This window comes from Xenopus tropicalis, chromosome 1, assembly GCF_000004195.4.
Source record: "Xenopus tropicalis strain Nigerian chromosome 1, UCB_Xtro_10.0, whole genome shotgun sequence".
Classification (NCBI taxonomy): Eukaryota; Metazoa; Chordata; class Amphibia; order Anura; family Pipidae; genus Xenopus; species Xenopus tropicalis.
In genome coordinates, this window is record NC_030677.2 from 109,625,932 (window position 1) to 109,646,035 (window position 20,104).

The following is a 20,104-nucleotide window of genomic DNA, read 5'->3' on the forward strand; positions in this document are numbered from 1 at the left end:
TAAGCTATTGGGAAATATTTTGCCAGACTTTGTTTTAACATAAAGTGAGTAAACATTATGACCTTTAGCTAAATTTGAATGCAAGTAATTTATTGCCATATGACTTGTGCCACGCTTGCACTCCCCTTTATCAAGTTTCATTACATCCAGTGAGTTAGGTCATAGGCCTAAAGACTGTAAGTTGTCTAGGGCCACTTATTTTTATTTGCCAAATAGCTATTTCTATTTTGTCAACTCATTGATATCCTTCTATAAAATGAATACACCTTCTTCTGCATACATAACTGCGCACAACTTTATAGTAAAAATTAATCGAAGAGAGCTACCGTGTGCATTTTTTTAGTGGAAAAATAAACAGTAAAGACCTCAAATATCAATATATAGATAATTACCAACTCAATAGCTTAAAGGAGAAAGAAACATAAAAACTAAGTAAGCTTTATCAGAAAGGTCTATGTAAATACAGCCATAAGCACTCACAGAAACGCTGCACTGAGTTCTCTGTGAAAAGATTTCTTGTGTCTGTAATTCATGTGCCAGAGACACACAGCTCTCTGCTGTCTCCTCTCTCCTGCTCCCCCCTCCCTCAAGAATGCTAAGAACTCACTCCCCCCCCTTAGGAATGTGGATCTGAGCCAATCAGCAGGAAGCTGACTCATAGTCTTACTAACTGAGCATGTTCACTTGGTCTGGGTGTCTGTGCAGGAGTGAGGCATTATGGGAACTTTCTTTACACAGCTCAGTGTGTTTTCTTCCTGTTTGGCTTCTGATCATCTGAACAGGTGAAATATGGGAAGACTTAAGGGCACTTTTGAGACAACTGAAGGTATGCCTGCAGCTTGATATTAACTCTTTATTAGCCTTTCCTTCTCCTTTAAGTGTGAGAGCAATCAAAGTCCAGGCAGTAGAAAAGTAATTTATATGTTAAAAACATAATTTTATTAGGACATATGACATGTAGCGCATTTTGTGCCTAGAGAGCACTAACTCATAGGCTCAGCCCAATGCTTTTATATTTTCTGATCCCCCATGTTGCTCTATGAGGGGGCTGCCATATTTGTGCAGTGGTCTGTTAGTTAAAAGCTATAAAGGAAAGGGTCAGAAGGGACAGTCAGGTTGGCAAAACAGTCAGGTTTAGGAGCTGCAAGTAACAGTTATTTACAAAAGCAGCCCTATCAGTGGATATTGAAGTATACAGGAAACTCACTTACACTTATCAGTATTTGCTGTTTGATTCCCACCACCCTCTGGAACATAAAGTGGGTGTTATAAGAACTCTACATCATCGGTCTGAAACTGTGGCAACCAATGCAGAGGCTAGATAAGTATATAAAAACTTAGGAGAATTTTCAACAAACATCACATTCCTGTGTGAGACAGAAGTTAGTGCACCCTAAAGACCCAGCACCAAAGCACATGAAAAGTAATGTCGACTATGCTGCCCAGTGTAGTGAAGAGTGCTCTGATTTATACATTGGGGAGACAAAACAACCTCTCTGTAAGAAAATGGCCCAACAGAAGGGCTAACTCCTTAGGACAAGACTATCTCAAGAAAAAGGGGCACTCTTTGAGGGAAGTAACGTGCTTATTTTGGACTGAGAAGACAGATGATTTGAAAGAGGTGTGAAAGAGGCCATTTATGCCAGACTGAAAAAACTCTCAAGGGTTTAAATACTGGGGAATTCCCTACCACTCATTTGAACTGATGAAGCCACTCGGATGAGTGGTGAAACAGTTTCAAGAAAACTCATAAAAGTCCAGTTGTTTTAGACTTAATTCTACTAGAATTACTATCACACATTTGTCTATTGAGATGTGTGTTGTGTAAAAGCAAAGTTTGCTCTGTTATCTTATTGAATCTGTCCGTTTATGCTAAAAAAGTTAAAGTTTCTTAAAAGTAGGAGCAAGTAATGGCAGTAACGGACCCTGGATTCTACATATTCAGTTATTGTGTATTTTTTAAAATCAATATATTCTACTTGCCCACAGACTGGCTCAATTGTCAGGTATTATTAGATCAACAGGCAAAACCACATGTTATCACAATATGAAAAAAAATAAAATGTTAATTTTGCCTTGTATAAGTGCCCTTCAAATTTTTACAAACTGGGCTGGATAATTACACTAGCATATGAACATTGTAACCAAGTTAATATGATTTGGCAGAATAAAAGTGCAATTTATGGTTTCAGATTACCAGAGGAACATCTAAGGAAGAAATTGTACTTCAAAGTGATTTTAATCCCATTAATCATTAATTCGCTATTTTAGTTACAGTTCACATTGTAGTAATTATTAATGAATGCAAGAATTTGCTTGTGTACTAATGTATTATTTATACAGTTTTATGGATCAGAACTGGGAGTAGTGCCAATCAGGATTGCTTGAAAAGACTGCTTTACAGGTAGCTTAGTAGTCTGGTTGATACCTGAAATATCAGGCTGAAGTGCATAGTTTATTGAGCAGGATTTCATGCAATTAGGTCTTAATTCAGAAAATAATACAATTGCATTCAATAAAACATAATGTAGACTGATAAATGTCATAGTAAGGGAAAAATGTATCAAAGTGTGAAATTAGAGCTTATCCCAGTAAAATTCCACCACTCTCTATCCATTCCTAATAGATTTTTAGAGGAGTATTTATTAAATGGTGACTTTCACTCATTAATAAATACACCACTAAAAATCAATTCCACAGGAATGAAAAAAGAGTGGGGGAATTTTACTGTGGTGAGCTCATAATTTCACAATCTGCACCTAAGTAACCAAAATGCTCTCTGTGGGCAAAGAAATTGATTTATCAAATATCAAACTATGGGGTCCTCCTACAGTTCAATATTTCCCCCATTTAACCAAGCTGTCAGGATGATTTCTAGAGAATTGTCACATATATCAAACGTGATACCTGTGTCGGTAACAGAATACGATAGAGAAATGAGATATGAGAAATATCACCTATACAAACTCTTGCTTCTCTTTGCAAATTGCATGTTGGGAAAAAGGATTCAGACTATTATTTTCTGATTATAAACAACTGTTACTACTAAATAAATAAACCTATAAGTGTCAGTCAGGGGTGCTATTTGCCTCCAGCAAACATGATGTTGCCCTCTACTGGAATAAGTTACCAGGAAAGCACATTTGTTACTCCTGGTAAAATTTTGCGAAAAGCAGGGTTTTCACATTGCCTCTTGGCAAAAACACCCTTGTTGTAAGTTGCCAGCAGAATCATTTTGACCACAGGTAAAACCAGGATCAGTGTGAAATGTATGTAATATGCCTACAAGCCAAATGGTTAGATTGCAAGCAGTGACTTAGTCTGCTACCTGCTGTCTTTTCTTCATATACCTGACAGTATTTAAAATCAGCCAAACATGTATTAGGCTGTCAGAAAAATATATAAACCTAATAATATTCCCCAAAATAATGACCAGGCGATGCAGTTTTGAAAAATTTTCAGCAAAGAAAAACAGGACAGATTTGCTCATCACTACTCATGATAGATAAATCCATAATTTACTCTGAGACCTCTGTAGAAACCAGATTTTTTACAGTATTTTTTTAATATTGTTAAGTTAGTATTAAAGTATAATTCCCCAGACTACTAGTTAGACATAGAGATCATAAAGCTTCTGTTGATCCAGACATAAAATATGGAACTTTCACAAAGAGTCTCTTCTTCATTTACATTTCATTCTAAATATCTATGAAGTATCCTTATTTTATTCAGTATTTCCTTTCCCCCCCATTCTTCTCTATTCCCTTAGGTTTTCTAATCTGTCTTTGTGCATTCAAATGGCAGAGTGTAATATAAATATCTTCAGGTTTAAGATGACTGGCAGAGATTGCACCACAGGGATATAAAATAAAGCTGTCATTCTCATCTGTAATAATTATATTTTCAGCTCAGTGATTTTATAATGAACATTTCACATCACACCTTTGATTTTTTTCTTTGTTAGGGAAGGTGACATTTAGTCAAAAAAATACTAAATTACCAGGCAAGGTTACATTGTTCCACAGAGGCTTATTGACCATTAATTGGAAGTTCATGCCGTCAATGTTTCAGAAATAAAAACATGTAAAAGTGGTAAAGGGCCTTTGGTCTTTTCTTCCCCATCAGATTCTTGGCACAGTATGCCCACTGTTTTCATTCTCTCAGAAATTATAATAAATCAAATTTCAACTGGTGAGACACATATTCAAAAATATCCTGACAAGTGTTTCTATTATATGCCAGATTTTTTTCTTTCCGGAATACTCTATACTTTTGTTTTAAGTACAAACCAATGAAAATATTTGTGTGGAGATTTTAATTAAATTGGTTATATCTAGAGCTAAATCAAATAAAAAGAAATCAAATCTGATTAAATAAAATAATAAAAAAAATTGAAAAAAATCTGATTTTAAAAAAAAATTGAAAAATGGAACTGAATAAAATCCCTAATATGCATATTCAAACGTGAGGGTAAATCATGAAAATGCAATATTTGTCAACAAAAATGAACAGCTATCTTTGGATTTAGTTCAGCTGAACAGGAAGAATTTGGTTTGACCCCAAATTCCCCAAAAATTGTTGGTATCTGGCTGAGTTCCACAATGAATGCTGCATTAGTGCATCCTGAAATTAAATACACTATTGGCTATATTCAGCTGTGGATAACAAGGATGACATTGGTTCAAATAAAATGATTACATATTTGAATATTGTCTATTGTCTAATTGCAAATATTCAAGACAACACAGGTTTTAAACCGCCTGGTTGCAGATTTTCCAAAAAAATAGGTTCCATACCTGCACTAACACAGAGAATTGAAGTTAATCAAAAATTAAAAATGATATGCTGTGGGAGATAGAAGTGACATATTGCAGATAAATATGCATAATATATTAATAATAGATGCCATATCCATATATTTGGTTGGGACATTGGTTCAGTGATTCAGTATACGGTATCAGGCACGTACCTAGAGGTACTGCTATCCTCCTTATTGGAGGCAAAACAATGCTATTAGCTTTATGCAATGTTTAAACAATTTTTTTAGTAGATTGAAGGTATAGCAAACAACACAAACATTATTCTTCATCCACAAGTCCAGACAAACATCTCCCTGGCTGGAGAGGGATACTAATGCGAATGGGAGATAGTGGAAATTAAAAAATGTAAATAATACAAAAGAAAATTTAATAGCAGAACAGAAAGAGACAGCACAACAGGGATGGTTGGAGGCCAATGAAAACCTTCTAAAGAAGAGAGAAAGGATAATGGGATAAAAAGAAAAAAGATAATGGGGTAGGGCAATGACTGACAGAGAGGTAAAGTAGAATGGCAGAAGGAAAACATTTAAGAGATGGAAGATGAGAAACCAGAATAGGTGGCAAGAAATGTTTATAAACATAAAAAAAGGTTGGGGGAATACAGAAGTGAAAGGGCCTGGGCAGCAGAAAATAAATAAAAACATCACAGTGAAAGCCAAGAATTTAAATGCCGCAAAAAAGAGAAATTTCAACATAGGAAGTAAAGATAAATAAATAAATGAAAGCTAATATTCTATTAGCATATTTTTTAAACAGCTCACATCTGCTAGCTTTGTAAACATACATACTCTCCATTTTATAAACCTTTGCATGATGGACCTGGTAGAACATACCAAAAGTGCATTTATTATTTTTATGTTTATTTAAATTGAAACTTTATGATTTTTTATAGAGAATGAATGACATACAGTAGTTAGATGGCAGAAAGGAAAATAACAATAACAACTCAAACACAGATGGATTGATGGATGCATATTATCTCTGAGGTGCTTCAAAAGGCCTTTGATCTCTGGGTCCAGCACAAGGCACTGATATTTTCATTGAGGGGTCATAAACTTTCAATCAGAGTGTTGCTTCATACAAATCTTGATGGACAACAAAATCATAAAGAGACATGTAGCTGAGCAACCATAGAAACACTGAATTTGAAATTTGAGGCCATTAAAGGAGAAGAAAAGGCAAAAACTAAGTAAGCTTTATCAGAAAGGTATATGTAAATACAGCTATAAGCACTCACAGAAACGCTGCACTGAGTCTTCTATCAAAAGAAACACAGGATTTCTTGCCACCTTTTTTGTAAACATGTTCTTTGGGTATCTGATTTCCTCTCTCAGAAAAAGCCTTCATTCCCTGGGCCAGAGTCTGCACAGTTCTCTCCTCTCTCCCCTTTCCTGCTCCCCCCTTCCATGAGAATTCATAAAACTCCTTCCCCCCTCCCTTAGGAATGTGTAATCTGAGCTATAATGACTAAGCTGCAATCAGGAAGCTATGAAGACCAAGCTAAAATAGCAGCTGCAATCTTAAAGAAACAGAGAAAGCTTCTAGGGCTCTTTCTGCAGAATAAATATAGTGTTCTAGGTGGCACTAATATGGGATATCTATTGGCAGTAAAATGCCAAAATGACTTTCCTTCTCCTTTAACCCCCAAAGGCAATCATGCCTGCTCTGTTAACATTTGACGCTTTTCTTGCTTTCAAATAATCATCTCTTGAGGCATTAACATTTTCTATATCTACCCTTGTGAAGCTCAGTGTAATATTTGCAAATGACACCCTACTTATTGCAACTGTAACTTGTATTTATTTGTATTTAATGTTATACTTTGTATTTATCTATTAATATTTTAATAACCCCTGTTGTAATAATCTATTCTACTGTACAGCGATATGTACATAAGTAGCGCTCTATAAATAAAAATACACATACATACATACTGTAGTGTTACTATGTAAGATAATAAGATGACTGGTGTCATTATCATCATTTATTCTATAATTCGTTTACAAACAAAGGTTACTCTATAAGGATAGTCAGGGGTGTTTCTCTGAAAATCCTCTTGTCTGTTGCCATACAGTGGTGTCTTTGCATAAAACAGTTAGTTTATAGTGTGCTGGGAGATTTTGAATTGAAAGAATCAGCAAATTCCATACTTCAAAGTCTATTTTCAGTCGAAATGGAGATGGTTAAGCAATCACTGTCTACCTTTGTAGATGTGTATATATATATATATGTATATATATATATATATAGTTGAAAGTGGTATGAATTAATGTATATTGGCATTTTAGAAAATACTGTTAACATGATTACAAACTAAAGCAAGCTGGCTATTAATGCTATGTTTTTTATTGCTTTATTTTAATTAATACTATAAATATCAACCAGGACACATCATTAGCTGCTGCTTAATCATTTATATATGGAGATCAGATGCAAGATCTTGCACATTACAATTCCCAAAAAGAGTAATGACCTTGATTAATGTGATTTATAACCCTAGATGTGCATCTATAATAAACTTGGAATTAAGATGTGACCTGGACCCAACGAATATTGTTATGTTTACAGCTATGTGACCCATTTCTAGTAAATTAGTCACTTTTCAGACTTGAGAACATTCTCAGTGTAAGAAACAATGTGAAAAAAATAACTCTTCTGTCTACTTGTTGACTTTGGAGCAAATTGATTATAGCTCATACTTCTTTTACAAGTACTTGCGAAAATAATGAGTGGTTCAGATTTACAAATTCTATAGCTTTTATACATTTTAAACATAAACCAGAAGGAGAAAAAATGGTCTTTGCATAAACAAATCTCTCCACTGTTTGTGTCTTGGTAGTATGTTGGCCTATGAAGTAAGCTAAGATTATAGCATTATATAATACATACATAATAAAGCCCACAGTTAGCTTTAAAAGGCCATGCCCAAAGTAGATTCTTTAGTACCCACAAAATCTTCAAAGTAAACAGACCAAACTTAATTCCAGATGAAAAAAAGATTTTCCATTGAGAACTACCCCTACATAAGTCATTTTGTTATATAATGGTTTGTCTTGGCAATATTGCACTGTAAAACTTTGACAAGGCCAACTTTTTGGAGTTTAAACTACAAACGTTACTTACTTCCTGCAGACACATTTAAGGGAAACAAATAAATGAGAATAACATAAGAATGGCAAGCAGGGCTCTCACTGCAGGATCTTTGGAGAACCCTTTTGCCTTAATTGGTCTGCTAGCCCTGAAGGGCTTGGGAAAGTTTGAGCAGTGTTGCTTCAAAAATCTCAATTGTTGCTTGACTTTTTCCCTCAGGTTTTACTCTTCACTAGGGCCTTCTACCTCTTCCCCTTTCACTAAGATATTCCAAGAGAAAATAGGTGATTCAATCCCCTTTTATATAGCAGTTTTCTGGCACCATTGGACTATCCTAGTACTCCTGCTCTACTATCACCAACATACATGTAAAGTAGTAATTAATATATTATTATTAAGTGCAAAAAACTCTAAAGTTTTAATGTAAAAATTCACCATCAAAAAGCTTGCAAGTTTCTATACAAGTCAATGGGAGTTGTCCTAGGCAAAGTCAAGCCATACTTTCATACTCGAAAGAATTGTAATCGCAAAAAAATTTTATTTGAACAAAACTCAAAAGTTGATAAATAAGCCCATTAAATTGTTCTAATGCTTTATTTTCAGCCTTCTATAAACTATGACTAATTCCCTCATGGCAAAGCATCAAAATCCAAAAACGTTTGCAAATGTGCTTGTCTCTAGTTTGTATTTAGTTGCTGATAAAAATACTCCCTTTCATTTCTGAGTTCTATAGACGCTACAGTGATCAGTTGTTCTAGAGAGCCCAGTGTCAAACTGGATAAAAGATGTATTAAAGGCAATATAAGAAAGCACTGCTTTGCTGAAGGATGAGAGATAACATGGAATAACCTTTCAACAGATATGGCATATGAATATGGTTAATTAATTCACTCAGAAATACATGGGAGAGATGCAGTGTAAGGCTTCATGGTGTGTTCCTATCAAACAGTTACTGTGGCCATAATGGCTAAATTCATTTTTTTTCACTTATGTGCCTTGGGTGCTACACCTGGAAAACAGCTTTGTGCCAACAATTCATCTCGTTGCCTGTGATAATATTTCTTGTATTCATAATGTGAATAATAAAAAAGTACATTCAAAAATCATGAAAAATTGCTTTTTTATTTTATACCTGGAGTTTTCTTTATGCATTGATGTTCTTTACACATCAAGCAATTCTTTGAGAATACATATATATATATATGTATATATATATATATTTTTTTTTTTGCCTATATCTTACTTATTGCAAAGTCTGCATAAAAAGTAACTTTGAGAATGCGTACCTTAGGAAACATGGGAAACAAAACAAGGTTAAATGATTCTCTATGAAAATGCCTCCTTTATCAAAGGTTAGAAGCAAAACCACTTAGCATAATAGGGTGAGCCTAGACAAAACCATTTCAATTAGAGCTGGTAGTCTTTTGTTGAAATACTTTATTATCTTCTTTGGTTATTAAAGTTTGCTTTCTTTGTCGTTTTCAAAACTCTAGATACCAGCTGCGGCAGTAGCTGGCTGAATTTCTTTTTGCATGCACATTCAAGAAGATCTGAGAGTGCTGGAATATGTCTAACAGACTTTAAACTGATCAAGAGCTCTTTTTAATGATTAGAGTATGAAATGCTGAATGGGTTTAAAGGAACACTGTCATCATTTTTATTCTTATTCAAGCCTGGAAACCATTTTATTTAGTGTTTACTACACAGGTAGTGCTATAATTTTTTTCCAGTTCAGTTTTAAGTTATGTTATGCTGCTAAAAGGGAGACAATTAATTTCTTTTAGTTACCAAGGATGGCAAAAAGCCACTCCTGGTTCCCAAGTAGAACTGCAAACCAGGTTTGTCCCTGAGGAAGAGCACAGATTGTGCTCGAAACGTTGGAATTTTTTCAATAAAACCACTTTTTCTTTTGTATCAAGTCCCTGTGTGTGCGGCACTCTTTCTACTATATTTTTGTTTTTTGACCTGCACCAAGGGCATTTGGACTTGTATAGGGTGTGCTCCTCCCTGTATACTATATATATATATATATATATATATATATATATATATATATATAGAAAGGCTGTGGATGCAGCCGAAACATTAGATGTTGATTTGAATAAACACCTCTACATTTTCTGTAAGACCTGTGAGTGCGGACTCTCTCTACAGCTACTCCAGCTATTATTTTGGGACTGCACCCAGGTGCCTGTCTTCTTGCAACATACTATATATATGTATATATATATATATATATATATACTGTATATATATTTATATACTGTATATATATAACTGAAGTTAGTTTTAAGTAGAGTTGACTTTTCAGTGGAAGACATTTACCAGCCAATCAATAGCACTCAAACCACCCATGTATCAACCCATTTTCCACAATTTCCCACTGAATGCACTATATTCTCTGAGCTACAAATGATTAAATAACTAAAGATAAAAGAATTGGCACTTCTTGGTACAGTTTCAAACTGTTTGACATAATTCTAGACTGAGGCACAAGGGATGTTTCTCAACTGGCTTATTTCAGGCAACAAAGAATTATGCAGAACTGCCCTGTCACCTTTCATTGAACACAACTGAACACCTGAAACAACCCTGTCCTGAAAGCATGCACTAAAGCATTTTCAGATAGAGAACCACTCTTACCTGCAGCCATATACCAAATGTGCTTTCTGTATTTTTTCTTTAGGATTTTTCAAGGCATATTTATCAAAAGGTTAAAATAGCATTCACTCTGATAATTTTACCCCAAAAAGTGGCAAGAGAGCTGTGGAGTTTTGTTCACATTATTACTAAGATTTTACAAACCACATGTTTGAACCTATTTAAAAACGTGTTTTTGGTTGGTATATGTAAAATCTTTTATATGGCATGCATTTTGGCTGTCCAGATACAATATTCATTCTTCAGTATATTTAAGACCTGGTAGTTTCCAGTTAAAATATTTTTATAATTTAAAACACAACATGTACTACCAGATTTTTTTGTGGAGGCCCGGTGCTGGTCAAACTGTTCCTCTGACAAATAAGAGCTGGAGCACCAGCTAAGTTCAACATTGCCATCATCTCACTGCTTTTATTTTTCTTGTTTCTGTGCCTAGTGGTACCCCCAGCTGTACCTGCATCTTACTGTCTTTTCCCACTTTACCTGTTTTGCTGCTCCTCTTTGTTACCCTGTAGGTAAAGAAAAATTGGTGCAAAACATCCTGCCCTGCAGTTTGCGACTGAGGACAGCATTTTGCATCTCTGTCTTCCTATGAATGTAGGGTTGCCTACATTTGGAATTGGTGCATTGATAAAGAGCATGCAGTAAGCAGCACATTAGAGAGAGTCAGATGGTCCATCTAGACCAGTGATCCCCAACCAGTGGCTCGTGAGCAACATGTTGCTCCCCAAACCCTTGGATGTTGCTCCCAATGGCCTCCAAAGCAAGTGCTTATTTTTGAATTTCTGGTTTAGAAGGCAAGTTTTGGTTGCATAAAAGCCCAGTGTAATTGCCAAACAGTGCCTTCTGTAGGCTTCCAGTAAACATGGGGGCTATCAAATAGCCAATTATAGCTCTTATTGGCTCCCCCAGGAACATTTTCCATGCTTGTGTTGCTCCCCACAACTTTTTCCATTTGAATGTGGCTCACGGGTATAAAAGGTTGGGGATCCCTGATCTAGACACACAGGCTAAGTAGTACATAGATCAGGGATGCTCTTTACAAGTTACATGAGATTCAAGTATTTTTTGCAAGTTTTGATTTATTTAATGTGCTCTATATATCTTTCTATATCTCTAGGTTTCTGAATTGTCTATCATTCTAGGCCGTCATTTATAGGAAAGTCTAATTTGCAGTCTACAGTAACTGAATAATGTGATGCACTGTACCTAAGTGTTCTGCAGTGTTACATGTGAATTTCTTAGTACTGGAAATCCAATTGAAGAAAAGATTGACTGAGCCAGAATCACATAATTTTGTAGAACAGATAAACACATGGTCCATCTGGTCAGCCCATATCTTTTGTAGTATTCAGTGATATTTAATTTAGTAGTGCTTACAAATCCATTACACATTTTCATGATCTGCTGTTCCTGTACTGAACACAAGAAACACATCTATCCAGAAATAAATAAACTTGATTTATAAAACATCCCCTTAAAATGCTGCACAATATATCACAATGTGAGGAAATACGAATTTATGTAAATATGCATGTGATATTTAGAACATATACTTGATGTCTGCATGGCCAAAAAGATTTTGGAAATATGCACAATATTTTTCATTTTAATGTGTTCACTTTTAACAGCATTCATATGTTCCAAGGTATAATATCCCATACAGGTTAAAGGGTCTTCAGGAAAACAATGAAGACCCTCACATTCACCTAGTATTTGGGACATTTAAAATATCCACAGTCATTTGACCTAACAGTAGGCAGGGTTAATTGGAATCACATTGACTCTTCTTGTTTCTATTGCAGCTTGGTTGTCAAATGTCTTTGGGACTACTGCTCATGTCCAGGTCTGGAGGCTCCAAATTAAGTTACTTGCTAATAAATAAACTTTTAAATAAAGATTTTTTTAAGCATCAACTTGTCAACTAGTTTGTATTCTCCAATATGATAGGAAGCTAATACTCAAGACAAGTGAAAAACAGCTCTTTGTATAAACTGTACAACATCAGCCTGTTATGTGACTTAATAGCATATAAAGCTTTTCCTTTCTACTCTTAATGGCAGATTTATCAAAATTCAGATTTGTGTAGTTTTCAAGGTTTTTTTCTACCACGACTAAACTTACAAATTAAAAAAGCACAAACGTTTCCTTATTTATTAAAAACCGCAACAAAAGAAAAATACAGACGCGACATTACTTATATACAAAAAAGTCAAATACCTCAGCAAAACCTCAACAGCTTTTAGATTCAATATTTTTACATTAACGTTTTTTGAGGTTTTGCCACATGATAAATGGCAACAAGTTTGCTTTTGTTTTTTTTTAACAAAAACATGCGTTTTACCGCAAAAAAATATAAACCGGGGAAAAAAAGAACACATCCTCCGATAAATGGGCTCTTTGCAGTACAGTATGTAGTATGCGCTATAGGAATTAAGCCTTGAAAGGAGCATTCCACTCCTCCTGTTTCTGAATGTTTGTTCACTTTTTCTCTGTCTAATTAACATTTGTAATTGAAATATATAATTATTTTCTGTTAAACAGTTTTTTTCTAGCTTATAAGGAGTGTGAATACCGTAACTAACAAGATATAGGCTGCTTCCAAAGATCTGTAAGATGTGAAAAGAAGGGCACAGAGGTTAGTGGTTTTTGGAAATTAAAAAGTGTTACCTAAATAACCTGGGACTCGGTAGCACATCTCCAAGTACAGAATGTGGCTGTACAAGTGGCCTTTTCATCCTATTTGCATATTTATTGTAATTGTTATGGTCTTACTAAATACAGGCATGGGATCTGTTATCCGGAAACCCATTATCCAGAAAGCTCAGAATTTGGGCTATCTCCCATAGACTCAATTTTAAACAAATAATTCTAATATTGAAAATGATTCCCTTTTTCTCTGTAATAACAAAACAGTACCTTGTACTTGATCCCAACTAAGATATAATTATTCCTTATTGGAGGCAAAACAATTCTATTGGGTTTATTAAGTGTTTAAATTATTTCTTAGTAGACATAAGGTAAGGAGATCCAAATGACAGAAATACCCCTTATCTGGAAAACCCCAGGTCCCAAGCATTCTGAATTTCAAATGTTCTCTTCTTACAGTATAGTTATTGCAATAGACCAAATACATTTCTCCAAGATGCCTTTGAAATAAACTTTTCATATACTGAGCTATTCACACCTGTTTCTGCACCTCTGGACTTAATGGACTCTGAGCTAGTCGCACATTCTGTAAAGTAAGATATAGACATGTGATAATGCATGTGAGCATTCCCCTAGCTCCTTACACGTTGTCACCACTCTGGAACAATAACACTATCATACATTGCTAATCTCATATAATGTAAAAATAAACTAGAGTGAAAGTGTAAATGTGCAAAGATGCCAGGAATAATGGATTTGTGGTTCTTCTGCCTTATCTTTTTATCTCCACATAGAAGGCATTGACATTCTTTTTTTATTCTTTCTTATTTTATTTCTGTGTATCAAAGATTGCAAAGGATATAACTATATCCAGACATAGTCCGAGAATGTAACAGTTACAGCTGTACATATTAGTAGAACATGTTTACAAATAATCTATTTACTACAGCAAGGCAGCTGAGGATGCTGGTCGTTGCAATTTGGCTGCAGCTAGAGGGCAGCAATGTTGTTATTTCTGAACTAGACTGAACCAAATGTTACCAAGTCATGTAGTATTTAGTGTATACTGCTTTCATACTAACAAGATCTTACACAGTACTTTATATATATTTGAGAAAGTTGTTCATTTATAAAGTAAGTAAGAGGTCAAGTCATGCTTCCATCATAAAGCACTAAGACATTCTTTCATGTTTATTACTTCACAGTATTAACATTCAACTTTTTATTGTTATTCTTTAGTTACTCTCTGATATACATTAAGCAGTTTTTTACCACACATTACATCAAGTATGCTGTATCATGGATTTTGTTTAAAGGTTCCAAATGTCTTTGTTGCTTATACAATGAAAATGTGCCCAGTCCTGATGAAAGCAAAGCTAAATCAATTCTACTTTTACGTTGGGATATTAGATTGAATTTATAGTTGGAACCTTATTATTTATATTCTCATAAGAAAGTGTTTTTACTGTACCACAATTGAAAATTATGTTTGTGATTCTTTGTCTGTCTCTTTCATCACCATCTGCCCTGACTTGCATTGGCAATCTGTGGATTCTGGCTAATGCCAGAGTGGCTGCTGTAAGATGCCATAGACAGTCACCATTTGAAGGGCTGGTGGGGGGCTGGTGGGGGCTGGTGGGGGCTGTTTGGGCCTCCGTGAGTCTTTAGGATCAGTTGTTTGGTTGCACACAATGACTGTGCATTTTTTACCCAATTGCTTTGTGTTTGTGCAATGATTATTTTCATGGAGTAGACTCACATCCACACCCTTTTCCCCTGTATTTGTTGTGCATCTTCATGTAATTTATATCTACTATATCTGGATAATTGTTCTAACTTAAACACAGCACATATTAAATAATAATTATTATTAATAATAATAATACAAATGTTTGAAGATAAAGAAAATGCACTAGTAAGTAAGAAGACTCAAAGTAGCATCTGATATAATTTATAATATTAATAACTGGTATATTTATCCCTATACAGGGGTATTTCTAACCCGAGTGTCACAAAGAGGGGGCTAGATCAATTGCACTCTCTGCACTAGCAAAGATAAAATTCCTATCTAAAAATTAGAATTTCAGCTTTTGGTTACCAGGAGTGGATTTTTGCCACCTGGGCTGCTGCCACCTGAGGATGGTTTCTCAAGTTGCCCCTGCCCCTATATAAAACCACTGTAAGATTTCCCATTGTGAGTAACTCATGGGCATTTCTAAAAATGAATCTCTTCAGTTTTCCTGGCTTTCTAGAGGTATGGATGTAATGAATTATGTATAAATTCATTCAGTGATTTGTGTTTGTGTGTGTTGGTGTGGAGTGACTCTAAGGCAGTCAGAGAGCAGATCCATTCTATTACAGATCTACTTGTTCAAAGGAGGCAGATGCTTTAACAGCTGCTCAAGAGTGACATCATTCTTATTTTTTTTTAAACACCACCCAAGTCTATTTTAATGCTATGCTCCTTCAGCTTTGCCTTAAAATCATTGCTCGATTTCCTGGAATTTTTATTATTTTTTTAAGTTTGTATTTATTAAGTTTGTTTGGCCAACAATATCAATTCATGCAGCTTAGTTACAATCAAGCACAAGGTACTGTTTTATGATTACAGAGAAATGGGTAATTAGAATTATTGGCTTATCGTGGTTTCCAGATCCCTTACCGGTATTTATTAAAGTGATTAAATTGTGTGAAGTGGTCTACACATGTGTTGATCAATTTAATACATTTTAACATTTTAGCTTTTTGCGTGCAATGCTGTGTAGAGTATCTTAGCAATGCTGAGTGCACATCAGAAATCATCTTTGTCTAAACTTGTCCTATTTACTTTTGTAGGTTGGCTGCTGTCCTTTGTATTAGTTAAATGTTAAAGAAAATATATAACAACAGGGTAAGGCCTTTTTATGGATGATGCAATGTAGTCAATTCAGAGATAAGGACTAAAACAGAGCTTTAAGAAATTATACTACTTATTGCTTATTTTGTGTAATACACTTTACACACTTTTATAAATATGCTTTCAAAATTTTTTCTGCAACTAAGCTGAAATGTATAAAAAAATGCTCAAAACAACAATTGTTTGATTTTAGAGATCAATAATACACTTAAGAGAGATCCCAATATGATGATACATTTGATGAGAATAGGTTGATGCCATCACTGCCATCACAATAAAGGTTCAGAACATGTATAATTTAACAAATGCCTGCTTTTTTTCAAGATTGTTCACAACAACTTCCAGCCTCCCCCAATAACAATTAGCATTCATTTGTCTGCAAGATCTAATTTGGTGGCCTGTCCTATGTCATTCTTTTACAGTTGCTATTCAGATATACCTCCGCTGTCTGAGAATATGAAGATTGTACCATTATTTTGTACATGGGTTTATTTTGTGTTACTTGCAAATCACTGATATACATCATAAGCCCATTGTACACATATGTGAAAGATAAAGAACAAAAAGATATGCATGCCATTGGAAGTAATCAATCACATAATTTACCATCTTAAAATTCTACTATAACCCTGTACATGTGGTAAATACAGACACTTAAGTGGATATGAAAACTAATAAACAAAATAATTTCTTGTCACCAAAATGCAATGCTTGTGTTAAATCAGTTATAAGGAAATGTCTATCAGTTAAGGCAATCCTAACTGCGTTTTATTCTGAAAGAAAATCCTTATTATTTTATTTAAAGTCATTAAAGTTCAGACTGAAGCCGGTCAAAATTGAATCACTTCACATAATTTTTCTCTTTTGGCAGGCAGGTCCTCGGAGGAAATCAGCCTGGGGACCATATTATATGTCACTGCTAAAAAGGATGTTTCTGGGTCAAAGAAGAGGTCAGCCATGGGGCAGCATGGAAAAACCGCAGTACAGCTGCTGTTACCCTTAGCATAAGCCTGTAGATAGATATATAATCTCAACGGCTAGCATTGTCTTACACTGAATAGAACTCAGGAGTGACAGTAATTAGATGTGAGGGTGTCTGATCACTGAAACAACCATTTTATATAATGGGTTTTAAAATAAAAATATGGTTGTTTTATTTTTAAAAAAAGTTGCTGACATTTTTAGTTCATTTATATACATTTCAGTTGGATTCAAGTATTGTGGTCTTTCATATAATCAATACAGGTTGCAGTATTTTTGTAATTCACATACAGTTCAACCTCTGGTCTTCTAAAAGGAATTAATCACTGTCATCTAGCCATGGGTCTTCTGTGATGAGCACTCTGGGAGGTAGTGTAATGGCTTTTCCTGTTGTAGACAACATATCGATATCCTGAATTTTTCAGAAAGCATTTTTGTTACTTCTTTTATGTATGCTGTAATTTATGTAATGTTCTTGCTAAATATACAGTAATTTTCATGCAATTCACTATTCTGTATTTTATAATAGTCAACATATTCCAAAGGCTTTCTTATAAAAAATGATATTATCATTTGTGTTTTAATTTCAAAAAAGGGCACTGGTTTGCCGAAAAATATTCTGAAATTTTTCCAAACTTCTAAATACAAAAATATCACACCGGATCTTTAGTTTCATGCCACATTTTGCCATTTTACAGGATAAAAACAGTAACTATTTGCAAGGCTTAAACAACAGCTACCTATACAGGTATGGAACCCATTATCCAGAATGCTCAGGACCTGGTTTTCCAAGGGATCTTTCCATAATTTGGATCTCCATACATCAAGTCTACTAAAAGATTATTCAAACATGAAATAAACCCAATAGGATTGTTTGCCTCCAATAAGGATTCATTATATCTTAGTTGGGATCAAGTATCAGGTACTGTTTTATTATTACAGAGAAAAAGGAAATCTTTTTTTATAAATTATAATGATTTGCTTATAATGGAGTCTATGGGAATGGATAATGGGTTTCTGGATAACAGATCCAATACCTGTACTAATAATGTATTATAGAAGTGGATGCAACATTATAGGGCAAATTTGTCAAGTTCATATTATAGATATTTATTAAGCAAAAAAAAAGTGAAAACCAAGAATGTAAAACTTCAGAATCTAAAAGCTTCCAAGCTCATGTAGAAGTGCAATGGGAGGTGTCCTAGTTCAAATTTTAACTATTTAGTCAATTCGAGTGTTTTAAAATGTTTTTCAGACTTTGCAACCCATTAAAAATTGTGTGAAAATTACGAATCATATGTATTTGAGTTTTTTTGTGTAAATTTTATTTGATCAAGTTTTTTGGGGATTTTTTATAAATAAGGTAACACTCAAGGAAAAACAGTAGGAAAAAATTGCACAAATACTAATTGATAAATAAGCCACCTATGGATTTCTGTAACACAAAATTATTACCACAATAAATCAAAAGACCAACACTGGAATGTATATTTATTTATTTATTGATACATAGTTCAAACAAAAGACAAAATAACATAACAACAACATAACAATTCAGAAGTGTTTCAGTAAACGTATCCCTTGATCGCAAACAATGTTACTTTCAATTAAAACAAAAATAATTGTTGATACAGAAACATTTCATACTGATTAATTGTGATGTGAAAATAAAGAGGGTTTTTTATACTAACAATGTTAAAAGATGTATTAGAACTTTTACATGTCATACATTTTTGTGTTTAGTTTCCTGCTAGCCCCAAATAATTAGAAGCCATTAGTCAGTGGAGAGCAATTTTCTTTGAAAAAAAAAAAATGTTATGGATGAGCTTTCTTTCTCCAAAACATGCCTAATTTGTGGTGTGGGGTTTATCTGTCAGCCAAAGAGGAATGACCATTAGAAATCTCATCTTGATTCCCTAAACCTGTCTAATACAGATTCTCTATTTAGCTGCTAGAAATGCCTATTGTGCACAAAGACAAGTGATGATATTGAAACCACAAAGTTTCATTATAAATAGGAAAAAACAATTGGTTATCACAGAGCAGGAGATATGTGTAATAGTTGCCTCAAGTAAGATGCACTTATATCTTTATACGTTTTCCATCTCTGCACGTATGAAAAATATAACATTTTACTGACCTAGCAGGATACCAATCTATGTATGTATCATTCTAAAAATGAATGTTGTTGCTGGCTTGCACTTTCATGTTACCATTACATTTCAAGATATTTAAAGCTTAATGTAAAGTGAATCTAGTACAACATTATAAAACCAGTAGCAGATAAATACTCCTCTCAAGGTAACTGAGGGGAGTATTTCAGATGTGCCCATTGTAATCAGAATTGTAGGTTGATCATAATAGAGTTTTAGACTCAAGAAGAATTTTATTGCAAGGATGGGATAATTGAAATGAATTTCTAGCACCAAATTGTGACTAAAGAATGCTGAAGCAATAGGAAAAATGTGCTAGTACCTTCCATATTCTAGCAAAAATTATTAAGGGTTTATGAGCAATACAGATGCTTACTGCTTGTACAAGAGTCAATAAGAGTTTTAGAGGATATTTATGATATTGCATCAGAAATTAATAATTCAAATAGGTGTTGGTATTATGGATGCACCAGATCCAGGGTTCAGTGCATTCTTAATACTAACATGAACCTGAGTGAATAGTTCTAGTTGTTGAGCTGAACAGAATCTGAACTTTTGCCATGTGACTTTAAAGCTCCAAACACAGCAATTTAAAGGGCATGTAAAGCCTACATTTTCCTATAATGTATATACATTGGACACATCTCTCCTACCCAAATGGCATCATCTGTACTGCATATATCCCCTCCATTTGCCAGCACCATCACATTAAAATCACATCCTTAAAGGAGAATGCAAGTCAAAATATAAAAAGCATACTGCCCAATAGTCCTCCTATTGTTTAGTAAAAACGCCACACTTTTGGCTCACCTAATCAAATATTTACTCAGTCACACTTACTGCACATTTTCTAG

General features: G+C 34.3%; 1 long non-coding RNA gene across 1 annotated transcript; it reads left to right on the top strand.

Annotated features, from left to right (window-relative positions):
- Positions 1–13,120: 13,120 nt before the first annotated feature.
- Positions 13,121–17,894, top strand: LOC116408320. Its single transcript, XR_004220868.1, has 3 exons — positions 13,121–13,209; positions 16,056–16,110; positions 16,988–17,894. It is a non-coding gene; the product is annotated as an uncharacterized LOC116408320 (long non-coding RNA).
- Positions 17,895–20,104: the final 2,210 nt, after the last annotated feature.